The 13,546-nt window shown below is 39.2% G+C and overlaps 1 protein-coding gene across 4 annotated transcripts in view; it reads left to right on the forward strand.

The window, feature by feature from the left end:
- The window catches only part of DENND1A (DENN domain containing 1A), a 1,620,172-nt gene that overhangs the window by 1,488,894 nt on the left and 117,732 nt on the right, over positions 1-13,546 (forward strand). The gene's annotated exons all lie outside the window — the stretch shown is intronic.

Consider the following 13,546-nt stretch of genomic DNA (forward strand, 5'->3'; position numbering starts at 1 on the left):
ATATAATCTTTTCAAGCAAAACGGAAGTTAAGCTCCTAAATTCCCTTATTTCCTCTTTATGGCACGAATCTAGATCTTGCATTTTTCTCCTGCCTTTTTTTCAGAGGGTTCTGATGTCCTAGTATATAGAATTGCTGCTTGGTGTGTTTATTAATTAAAAAAAAAAAACAAAAAAAAAACAAAAAACCTCATGTGATTTGAAATAATGCTTTGGCCTTTGTGCTACAAGTCTTGCACTAAACATGAAAGTGTAAAATGGCTGGAAACAAAACCCTGATGCAACAGTACTATGAATTGCTTTTCTCATTTATTATTAGATGCATCATGATACACTGTGAATTATCACATATTAAATTGTGTTTTATGTGAAATAGCATGAGATTGAAATCTGTACTTTTGCTAAATCTTATGAAGTCTGCCCTTAGGCTTACATACTATTCTGTGAATTTCAAGTTATATCTGATGGTTTTCCTAAACCCTATAACATTTTGTATGCATTCAGTTACTGCATGATAAAAATGACTCAGAAGATTTAGAATAATTATTTTCAGGCAATAACATCAAATAATGACATTCTTCTAATGATAGCTCCTAATAAGAAGTATCTTGAGTTTGCATTCCAGTATATGGACTTTTATCATTGGAGGGCCATTTATCCCCACTCTAAGGGCATCTGCTAATGGGTACTTGTCTATTAAAGTCATGTATTAAATCATCAAATTATATATAGATATATATATAGAGAGAGAGAGAGCTTCTGTCTCAGACAATCACTTGCCAGTGAAAATGGTATGGTTGATTTGTTAAATTACTGTTTACTATGATACATCCTGCTAAATTGGATAATAACTTCTATCATGACTGTTCAAGGACATTTGTTTGAAATACATCTGAGGGAACAAAAAATTGAAAAAAATTGCCAATTGCTACATAAAAGCCAAAAATATATATAAATCTTTGTGAGGTCATAATGTATGGACACACTCACACTCCTTTATACACTACATTTCAAGTGTTTCATAGAGATAAGCAATTGAGTTACATAGTGAAAAAAATACCAGATACAAAGATGTCAAGGAATATTTACACATCTTTAGAAAATAAATATACAATTAAAACATTAAATTTCTGGTTTGATCACTATAAGAAAATGCTGTATAAACACATTCTGTAGTTTAATCCCAGATTTGCAGCAATATCATATTAACTATGCCAGATGTTTGAAAAGTGAGAACTTCTGCAGAAGCACAGCAGTGTCTGCTATTTACCGGAGGAAGTAAATCTGTGCAACATTTGTTCAGGCTGACACTACTCTTTCTGTGCCACTCAGTATTTAACAGATTATAAAACACCAAGGGGCATTCAACCAATCAAATGACTTTATTGTCCCACTTGGTTCTTCCCTTTTCCTGCTTCCCCTTCTGCATATATACACACTCACATGATCTTGCATCGTTTTATATGTACTGTGCCATCACGGGCAGCAAAACACCAGCTGAACGGTTTAAATGAATCCTGTGGGAGAACTTTTGCTTGTGTCAATTCAAATAAAAAGCTCCATTATTGTAAAGCACTTAGATGTTTTATTATTTAATATGTCTTATGAGAGGTACCACTTATTCCAGAAGTGTGTTACCATGTACAAGTCTAGGCTGACAGAACCACTTGTCTTTCAAATTTGACTTTCTTAAAAACTAGAGGCATCTCCTGTCACCTATATTAAAGCAACAGTACTAGCATTGTCTTTATTTACATAATTTAAGTGATTATTCAAACCAGTAAAATTATGAAGATTTTCATTATAATTATTTAGAATTTATTTCTGAGATGTTATTAATGTTTAAAGTTGTTGAAAGCTCCTCCTAGTTAACCTCTATCACTGTTATAAATTTAAGCAAACAAGAGTGCTATAGTGCTGCTTGGTATCCGAGCCCCATGAAGGACTATAGCAAAAGCTCCCAAGGAAATGGATTAGTGAAAACATATTTTTAACAATTCAGTTATAAGAAAAGGTATTACTCTTATTCTATACCCATGTACAAATGTAAGAAAACTGTTGGGATTAAAAAAAAAAAAGAAAGAAAATATAGGAATAAGATCAAAACAATAGAAAGATTTAATAGATAAGTTTTGTACTTTGAGTGATCTAGCTAGTACTGCTGCTTTATTTTCTCCTCTGGTTGCTGCTTCCCTAATTTGATTCTAGTATATTCTTTTTCTTGAGCCTTGGACTGTGTAATTTTCAGAGAAACTTCTTAACCACAGTTTGGTTTGTGTCTCTCATATACTTTCTATATTTCGAACTGTCAGCGCATGACCTCCTACATATATTCTATATGCTATAGATTTTGCATGTGATTTTCTTCCACAAATTATATGATGATGTTTTTATGCAATGAAAGTATTGTGGATTTCTTTACTTTGTCCATCAGTTCAATGCCTGTAATATGTTGATTTTTGTTAACAGATGTTGTGATATGTTTGTTATCTATACAATCAAACTGCTGGGCTCTGAAATGTAATGAACCCCATGCACTCTGATGTTACATGTGACACAGCCACTTGATGCAGCAGTAATTAGTTTCCTTGTTTCCATTTCATTCTTTCTCTGTGGATTAGTAGGACTAAATACAGCCACACAAGTGTGAGGGGGTGACATCATCCGATGGTGCTAGTCTAGATATGCTCTCTGAGCTCAGAAATAAAAGTCTTTCTGAGCATGCGCAAGAGTGCCTACACATCGGTCCCATACAAATAGTCTTGGGTTTTTTTTCTTCCACTGATGCAGTAGCATGTTGCTCTCTCTCACCAACTTGCAATTTCTGTCAGAAACTTTTTTTGTAATTTTTTTTAGTAGTTTTTGGTTCATTTCCACTTTTTCATTTAATTTGTTCTTCAAGTTTCCTAATAAAAAAGTTTTTCAATTTAACCATGTCAAGGAAAATGGCTATGGAGGATCTTTACAAAATCTGTCTTTGTGTGAAGCCTTCCCATGACACCTCAGATTGTGAAGTCTGTGCAAGGATGTATCCATGTGCAGGGAGCTAAAATTGTTCTCATTAATTGTTCTCATTAATGGGTGGAACAAAGCTTCCTGAAAAGAAAGGACCAAGTCATCCAAGTTTTAATTGGGTATAGAATAAGTTTTACTTGGATGACTCCTCTTTATCTTGTACTTCTCGGAACAAGAAAAGATAGTAAGATACCCCACAAAACAGAAGCGTAAATCGGCACATCCACATCAAAGCCAATTACATTGGCATCAAAGATATCAGTACCAAATTATCAGTGCCAAAGAAGAATTCTCTTAAGTGCTACTTCCAGAATCTGACACTTCATTGGCTTTTCCACCAGATAAGGATAGCAATGCAAGACTGGAAGACTGGGCATCCAAATGGCAGATGAAATTTAATGTGGACAAGTGCAAGGTGTTGCATATAGGGAAAAATAACCGTGGCTCTAGTTACACGATGTTAGGTTCCATATTAGGAGCTACCACCCAGGAAAAAGATCTAAGCATCATAGTGGATAATACTTTAAAATCGTCGGCTCAGTGTGCTGCAGCAGTCAAAAAAGCAAATAGAATGTTAGGAATTATTAGGAAGGGAATGGTTAATAAAACGGAAAATGTAATAATGCCTCTATATCGCTCCATGGTGAGACCGCACCTTGAGTACTGTGTACAATTCTGGTCGCTGCATCTCAAAAAAGATATAGTTGTGATGGAGAAGGTACAGAGAAGGGCAACCAAAATGATAAAGGGAATGGAACAGCTCCCCTATGAGGAAAGGCTGAAGAGGTTAGGGCTGTTCAGCTTGGAGAAGAGACGGCTGAGGGGGGATATGATAGAGGTCTTTAAGATCATGAAAGATCTTGAACGAGTAGATGTGACTCGGTTATTTCCACTTTCAAATAATAGAAGGACTAGGGAGCATTTCATGAAGTTAGCAAGTAGCACATTTAAGACTAATTGGAGGAAATTCTTTTTCACTCAACGCACAATAAAGCTCTGGAATTTGTTGCCAGAGGATGTGGTTAGTGCAGTTAGTGTAGCTGGGTTCAAAAAAGGTTTGGATAAGTTCTTGGAGGAGAAGTCCATTAATGGCTATTAATCAATTATACTTAGGGAATAGCCACTGCTATTAATTGCATCAGTAGCATGGGATCTTCTTGGTGTTTGGGTAATTGCCGGGTTCTTATGGCCTGGATTGGCCACTGTTGGAAACAGGATGCTGGGCTTGATGGACCCTTGGTCTGACCCAGCATGGCAATTTCTTATGTTCTTGTGCATTTGTGAGAAAATGTGATATATATATATATTTTTTTAAGTACATGAGGGAAATGCCATTGCCTCCACAGGAATATTCACCAATATTGGAAAGATTTTCTCAGTGAATTGACTTTCTATCTCAGATTTTCTTTTTTCATAGACTTATGGATAAAAGAAAATACAACAACTCTTTCAAGCCAGATTTAGTTCACCATTCCATATTCCAGCTCAGACTGTCTCGGCTCTCTGGTCATTTCAGATTCTCCAGGAATACCTCTAGAATCATATTCTGAAACTGAGAGAAGTAACACCCCACCAGATAATTTTTCTTATTTGGCTTTTATCCAGAAAGTAGCAGATTCTATTCCATTTCCAGTTCAAGAAGGCCCAGAACCATCTGAAGAATTTTTGGAGGGGCCTCAAGTACATTAAAACACCAAAGCAACCCTCTGCTTCCCAGTACACAGGGCACAGAAAGATCTTTAGACCAAGATATGAGGTTACCTTCCTTTCTATAACACCCTGTAGCGAGAAGGATTGATCTCAAATTCAAGGTAATAGACTGCCCCAGTCAAAACAAAGTACAACTATCTCTTGATTCTGTAGTGATTGAAATGGCACTATAGAAGGCAAAGAAATCAAAGATGTACTCAAATAATTCTCCAGGGAAGGAATGTAAACTCCTGAATAATATGGGTAAAAAAAAGGTATCAAGTAGCCATGATTTAAAGCAGGATTCCAACTCACCAATTTCAAACGACTCTATACTTGTACAATTTCTTACTAAAAATCAAGGATGATTCAAACTGTCTTCTGAGCTGAAGGAAAGTTTCGCTATCACTTTTTGGACACGGATGAATGTTAACATCTCATAAAATCAATACATGATAATTTTGACACTTCTTTTAGAATATCAGCTATAGTTTCCAAAAGGCTCAAGGCCTCTGGCCTAAAAGAAGCTATATTTGAGATATTAGCAGATGGTTCCATGTGTGGGAGATAATCTATTTGGGGATAGCATAAAGAGTCGTCATCATCAAGAACAGTGCACAACACTGGAACTTTAGCTAGAGCTAGTACTGATTCAGCAGAATCACAGAGAACTTGTCAACCTTACAAAAACCAGTACTATTGTTTTTGCAGGTGTCCAGGTCCTTACTCCTACCAAACACCATGTTACCAGCCTCAACAACAACAGTTACAGTCTAGATCAGTGGTTCCCAACCCTGTCCTGGGGACCCCCAGCCAGTCAGGTTTTCAGGATATCCACAATGAATATGCATAAGAGAAAATTTGCATGCACTGCCTCCATAACATCACATTTTCTTTCATGCATATTCATTGTGGATATCCTGAAAACCCGACTGACTGGGGGGTCCCCAGGACAGGTTTGGGAACCACTGGTGTAGGCTATATTCTAGGGACAGTCCAAGTCAACTCAGCAGTCAATCCGAAAGTAGATACAGGGTTTTTGACTACAACCACATTCTAGTGGGAGGAAGGCTTCAGTTCTTCTACCATCAATGGTCCCTTATCGCCATGGACTGATAGGTTCTCAATATCATTCAAATAGGTTAAAGGATAAATTCAAAACTCTTTCACCCAGGACTCATCCCTTGTCTCATGGCATTCTCAAGGAACAATTGCCCATGATTAGCAAGGGATAAAAATTCTCCTTTCTTCTCATGTAATAGAATCAATTCCATTAACTCAAGATGCTTCCTTATTCCAAGAAATCAGGTGGTCACCATCCTATCCTAGATTTAAACAAATTTCTCAAGAGAAAAATTCAGGATGAACTCTTTAGCAACCATCCTTCCCCTTCTAGACATCAATGATTCGTTAACTACATGGGATGCTTACATACACAGGGGCAGATTTTAAAAGGGTTACGCGCGCTGAGCCTATTTTGCATAGTCCCGGTGATGCGTGCATGTCCCGGGGCTTTGTGAAAGGGGTGGGGGTGAAACCGAGGCCTCCGGCACAGCAGCTGTGCCGGGGATCGCGCACCGGCAGCTGCCAGAGGCAGGTGTAAATAACAAAATAAAGGTAGGAGGGGGATTTAGGTAGGGCTGGGGGGCAGGTCAGTTAGGGGAAGGGAGGGGAAGATGGGGGGAAGGAAAGTTCCCTCCGAGGTAAACATTTGTAACCTATCATTAAAATCGTATGTTGTGCCTGAAGACTAGAGTGTGACCAATGTAATCCCGATATTTAAAAAGGGCTACAGGGGTGAACCAGTGAGCCTGACATCAGTGCCGGGAAAAGTAGTGGAAACTATTCTAAAGAACAAAATCGCTGAATGTATAGAAAGTCATGCTCTAATGGAACACAGCCAGCATGGATTTACCTAAGGGAAGTCTTGCCTCACAAATATGCTATACTTTTTATAAGGGGTTAATAAACGTGGATAAAGGTGAACCAGTAGATGTAGTGTATTTGGATTTTCAGAAGGCGTTTGACAATGTCCCTCATGAAAGGCTTCTAAGAAAACTAAAAAGTTATGGGAAAGTAGGCAATGTTCTTTCATGGATAGGAAACAGAGAGAAGGATTAAATGGTCAGTTTTCTCAGTGAAAAAAAAGTAATCAGTGGAGTGCTTCAGGGATCTCTATTTGAACCTGTGCTTTTCAATATATTTATAAAAGATCTGAAAAGTGATATGAGTGAGGTGATCAGATTTGGAGATGACACAAAATTATTCAGAGTAGTTAAATCATAAGCGGATTGTGATAAATTGCAGGAGGACCTTGTGAGACTAGAAGATTGGGTATCCAAATGGCAGATGAAATTTCTTGTGGACAAGTAAAAGGTGATACATATAAGGAAAAATAACCCATGCTGTAGTTACACAATGTTAGGATCTATATTAGGAGTTACCACCCAGGAAAAAGATCTAGGCATCATAGTGAATAATACATTGTAATCATCAGCTCAGTATGCTACAGCATTTAAAAAAAGCAAACAATGTTAGGAATTATTAGGAAGGGAATAGTTAATAAAATGGAGAATGTCATAATGCCTCTGTATTGCTGCATGATGATACCACACCAAGGGTAGTGTATGCAAGTCTGGTCATCACATCTCAAAAAATTTATAGTTGCACTGGAAAAGATACAGAGAATGGCAACCAAAATGATAAAGGGGAATGGAAAGGCTAAAGAGGTTAGGGCTGTTCAGCTGGGAGAAGAGATGGCTGAGGAGGGATATGATAGAGGTCTATAAAATCATAAGAGGACCAGAGTGGGTAAATGTGAATTGGCTATTTACTCTTTCAGATAATAGATGGACTAGGGCAGGAATGCTCAAACCAGTCTTATGGGCCCTCCTAGCCAGTTAATGAATAAGCATGAGAAATATTTTGCATACACAGGAAGTTGAGCAAACAAATAAATCTCATACATAATCATTAAGGATATCCTGAAAACCTGACTGGCTGGGGGGGCCCTTAGGAACAGTTTGAGCACCCCTGGATTGGGGGGGGGGGGTAGGGGGCACTCAATGAAGTTAGCAAGTAGCACATTTAAACAAATCAGAGAAAATTGTTTTTCACTCAACACAGAATTAAGCTCTAGAATTCATTGCTGGAAGATGTGGTTAGTGCAGTTAATATAGCTGGGCTTAAAAAAGGTTTGGCTAAGTTCCTGGAGAAGAAGTCCATAAACTGCTATTAATCAATTTTGACTTACAGATGGATTTTGAATGGCCCATGCGTGTAAAACACAGGGTTTATGCATGTGGCCGGGTCTTGCATGTGCTGCACGCATTTTAAGAGGTCCGGCTGCACACATAACTCCTGTTATGCGCAAAAGAGCCGGGCCTCGACAGAGGGTCGGTCCGGGGGCGGGGCAGGGCTAGAGGCACCCAGTACAGCAGCCATTTGCCGCTGAGCCGGGAGGGTGCCGGCATGCGCAACTTACTCTAGCTCCTTTGCAGGAATTACAAAAATGGGGGGGGGGGGGCCTAGGATAGGGATATGGGGCAAGTAGGCTAGGGGAAGGGGAAAGGAGGTTAGGGTAGCAGTTAGGGAAGTTCCCTCCCATCTGCTGCTTAATTGGAGCGGACTGGGAGGGAACTGGGGAAGCCAGACGATGTGTTGCCACGCAAATTCACGAAATTCTACCCCCCCCCCCCCTTGTGCGCACTGACTGGGATTTTATAACATTTGTGCGCACTGGGTAGTGCGCGCACACGTTCTTTTTCAAAATCTACCCCTTAAGAAATAGCCCATGCTATTACTGGCATTAGTATTCACTATACACCAACCAACCTCTTTCCCTTTACTAATAGTTCTCCAACATTCGCCGATTCAAGGGAAACCTTGTTCAGTGGTATTTCTTTTGTACGGTGGCTCTGTTCAAGGATAACCAATTTGCGGATCCGACCCCATGAGAAGAGATAGAGGCGGCGGCCTTGATAAGTATATGACCATAAGAATATACAAGTGGGTTGGATAAACAGTCAGGGAGAAGGGATTTTATAAGCAAAAATTAAAAAGAGAAAAGAAAATAAAGAAAATAAACACAAAAATAATAAAGAGCAATATACGTGGCGAATGAAAAGGATAACCACAAATTGGTTATCCTTGAACAGAGCCACCGTACAAAAGAAATACCACTGAACAAGGTTTCCCTTGAATCGGCGAATGTTGGAGAATTACTGGTATTAGTAGCATGGGATCTGTTTTAATATTTGGGTACTTGCCAAGTACTCATAACCTAGATTAGCACTGTTGGAAACAGGATGCTGGGCTTTATGGACCCTCAGTCTGACCTAGTATGGCAATTTCTTATGTTCTTATTACATAAACAGGTAGGAATGGATTCTCCAACTTTGTGACACAAAGCCCTAAAATTTTGAACTCGGGTGATAGACAAAATAATACTTCTCTATACCATACACATTCCAGAAGGGGGATCCAACATTGTGGCAGATTCTCTGGGTTGTGACCTACAATCTCACATTTTGTCTCTCGACATCAAAACTCTCCAAAGAATTTTTCAGAAATGGGAAGTTCCTCAAGTGGATTTCTTTGCCAGTTTATTCAACCATAAGTTTCCAATGTACTTTTCCAAAAGAACAGATCCTAGATCTTTGACATAAGATACATTAGCAAATTTTTGGTTGCAAGGCCTGATATACGCATTTCTATAAACGCCTCTGATCAACAAAATAATTCTAAACCTGAGACAACAGAGGGAAGAAATGATCCTAATAGACATTTTTTTTGGCCTTGCCAGGCAATGGTTTCCTTGGCTTCAAAGACTGTCATGCTCAGCCAGTTCATGTCCTGATTTTTCCAGATTTTCTAACCCAGTACAACAGGTCTTCTCTTCACCTCAACCTTTGTGCTTTAGCACTAACAGCATGGATGTTGCGTGCCAAATCATAGAGAACTAACCTTTTCCTCTGTGATAAAAGCAATTATACTAGCAGCAAGGAAGCTGTCTACCAGACATTCCTGTTGTTTGAAGTAGACTGAAGGGAGACCCCTGTGGCTCGAGGGATCATGGCATGCTGGGCATGCTCAGTGTGCCAGTCAAAAGTTTCTAGAAACTTTGACAGTTTTCCGTGATAGGGTTCTGTCCAGTGACGTCTCCCATATGTGAGGACTACATCCTGCTGTCCTGGGATAACACCTATTACAGGTAAGCAATTTTGCTTTTCATTTGAATCAATCTGTAGTCTTTCCTTCTTTCTTTCCAAGGCCTCATATGAATAAAGCAGAGCAAACACTCCATATCATGGACTGTAAAAGAGCTGTTTGTCTCAAAGGAGTATCTCTCAGTTGTTCATTTCCTATGATTTTAATGAACAAGGCCTTCTAGTGGGAAAACCAACACTTTCATCTTGGTTATTTGCTTATATCTTCTTCTGTTACAAAGAAGCAGAGTTAAAGCTCATCAGATTCAAGACTGCAACTTTCAGTAGTCTTCCTTCGCTCTGCCTTCAGTCAGGATATCAACAAAGTAGCTACCTAATCCTCTGTTTACATCTTTGTCAAGCATTGTTGTCTAGAATAGGGGTGGCCAACACCGGTCCTCGAGAACCACAAACAGGCGAGGTTTTCAGGATATCACAACGAATATGCATGAGATAGATTTGCTTACAATAGAGCAGTGGTTCTTAACCGGTATGTAGTGACACACCAGTGTGTCACCAAGCACACACAGGTGTGTTGCCTCGCTGACCCAGATGCTCCCCCTGCCCTAGCGAAATAGGAACTCATCCTCTCCCCGGGCCTAAAATGCCGATAGCCAGGCAGAACATGACAGGAGAGCTGGAGTCAACGGCACCAGCATGGTCTCTTATTCTCACCCACTGTGGCCCGAAAGAGTAAGTAGTATGCAGCGGCCACACGGGAAGAAGAGACCATACTAGTTCATGCAGCATCACTTGAAGAGATGCAGCCTGTAGAAGAGCAGTGTGGTGCAGAGCAAAAGAGGAGCAACATCAGCCCCCACGGCAGATGGGACTCCTTTCTCGAGGCCCCGAGGGCTGGAAGTGAAAGAGGCTACTGCTGCTGCTGCTAAGGCTGGAAATTGAGAAGGCTGCTGCTGGCGCTAGTTCATTGGGGGAGAGAAGAGAGTGAGTAAGTGAGCATATGTTTGAGATTGTGTGTGTGTGTGTGTGGGTGAGAGAGCATGTATGTGAGTGATTGAGAGTCTGTATATGTAAGTGTGTGAATGAAAACTTGTTTGTGTAAAAGAAAGTATGTGTTTATGATTGAGAGCCTATGTGGGATTGAGGTCCTTTGTGCGTGAGAGAGATAGCATGAATGTAAGTGTATAATTGAGAACGTATGTGTAAGTGAAAGAGATCATGAGTATGTTTGATTAAGAGCCTGTTTGTATAAGTAAGAGAGAGAGAGCATGTGTGTCTGTGTGTAATTGAGAGCTGGTGTAGGTGAGAGAGCATGTGAGTATGTGATTGAGAGCCTGTGCATAAGTGAGAGAGAGAAAGCATGTATGTAAGTATGTGAATGAGAGTCTGTGTATGTGTGAGAGAGACAGCATGTAAATGTGTGATTGAAAGCCTGTGTAAGTGTGAAAAGACAGATAGCATGTATGTAAATGTGTGATTAAGAGCCTCTGTAAGTCAGAGAGAAAATGCATGTGTATATGTGCGTGATTGAGAGCTTGTGAGAGAGAGAGAGCTTGTATGTGACAGAGGACAAAGTTGCAAGCAAACCATCCCTCCTCTTGCGAATTCAAAACAATCTCAGGGCACCTGGATATCAAATGTTCCCAGGTATGCAGAGCAAAGCATTTTTTTATCCTTATTTTTCAATATTGGGTATTTGTGTCTGCTATTTTGAAATATTTTATTGGGATCTAGATATTTTTTATATGAGTTTTTAATTATTGGATATTCCATTCATCAGCTATTTTGAAATATGTTCTTTTTGTTAGTATAGTTTTACTGCTATTTATTTTATATTTCTTAATTTGTTTTGAGGGCTGATTAAGTTTCTCTTTTTCCTTTGTTACACTTCATGCAGTCTCTCTGACTTGTGGTTTCCAGTTCAGTTTTTGTCTGTATGTTTCTAGTTATGCTTTATGGTCTCTTTATTCTTTGTTAGGTGAGGGTCTGCACATGTGACTGAGGTGAGGTATTCTGCTGGCTTGGAGTTTCTATGTAGGGCTCTATAACAGCCTGACTTGGTCCGTTTTCCTCATAGGAGGTGTATTGGTGTCTTAAGGCCTGGTGTAATATTTTTAGTGTTGCCTTTTCTTAGGTAAGGTAGTTACTGTTTTGAGTGCTGGAAATTGGTGTTTTGGTGTGGGATGTTTACTATTTATGCAATTTCTGTTCAGACAGAGTACTTGTCTTTCCCTTGTGTCATTCTTAACAATAAAAATAATAATGGACCTTTATTTTTTATTTCTGCCATGAATTGTAATGAGCAGTGTGTCACATATGTGAGCGTGGTCTGTCAGGTGTGTCATGATGGGAAAAAGGTTGAGAACCACTACAATAGAGGCAATGCATACAAATCTCTCTCATGCATATTCATTGTGGATATCCTGAAAACCTGGCCTGTTTGTGGCTCTCACGGATTGGAATTGGCCACCACTGGTCTAGAGCAAAACTTTTGTAAAGATAGTGCCTTTGGCCAAGCAGTACTTAAGAACCTCTTCAATTAGTAGTTTCAACTCTCCCACCGTATGCTTTTATCTGGGTTGCATAGTGCTTGTACAGAAGCCAAAAATATTTTTATACAGCCTTTAGCTTGAGAGTTCTCACCTGTGTGGCTGTATTTAGTCCTACTTGTCCACAGAGAAAGCAAAATTGCTTTTCTGTAATAGGTATTTTCATAGACAGGAGGACAAATCAGCCACATAATCCGACTTTCCTCCTCATAGAGTTAAAGCTCAGCTAGGGAAAGAATAAGGAGACTCATATAGAGCCAGTGCATGAGAATTCCCACACATTCTCAGAAAGACTTTTCTTTCTGAACTCTGAGAGAACATTTCTGGCCTGGTGCCATCGGATAGCATCACTTCATTTATGTGGCTGATTTGTATTGCTGTCTATGGAGAATAGCTGTTACAGGTAAGCAACTTTGCTTTTTTCCTAGCAAGTATGTAAAATTGTGGAGGTTCATCCTATGCTGCCTCAGTCACTTCTTAATATTTATAGATTTCCTTAAATACATGTGCTTTCTGTCCTCATAAACCTGGTATGTAAATCCCTTTCATATATCCAAAATGTGCCTGAGACACTGAATTGAAGAGTTAACTCTAGAACAGGGGATTCACTGTTGTAAAACACGAGTTCCAGACCTAACAAAACACTGTTTTTGGGAAATTCTCTGAATTAAAGAAAATGTCCGCATTCATTCTACTTTATGGGGGTAATTTTAAGATTGACCATATAAATGCAAAGTACTTTTTACCCACAGACTTTGTACTGATTTTCAGAGTGAATGTACACACATGCTTTCACTTTGAAAATTAGCCCAGGAAAACTATGCACACACATTTCCACCTACTTATCAGGTTGGTTTTCCTGAGAAAAATTCTGCACATACATTTGAAAATTCAGAAATGTAAGCATGAGTGCAAACACCTCCCTTTCCCTGCCCCCGCCTCTGCTCACTGCAAATAAATGTATGCGTATAGAGGCCCTAAACACGTATTTTTACTTACAAATAGAGCAGGCAATTTAAAAAAGCCAATTTATGCAGTTAAAGCACTGCTTTTATCCATGATAATGTTTTTTTTTTTTAATTACCCTCTATATGTGATTTTGCAACACTGAAAACCATATGGTACTA

Source organism: Rhinatrema bivittatum, chromosome 8 (assembly GCF_901001135.1).
Source record: "Rhinatrema bivittatum chromosome 8, aRhiBiv1.1, whole genome shotgun sequence".
Taxonomy (NCBI): domain Eukaryota; kingdom Metazoa; phylum Chordata; class Amphibia; order Gymnophiona; family Rhinatrematidae; genus Rhinatrema; species Rhinatrema bivittatum.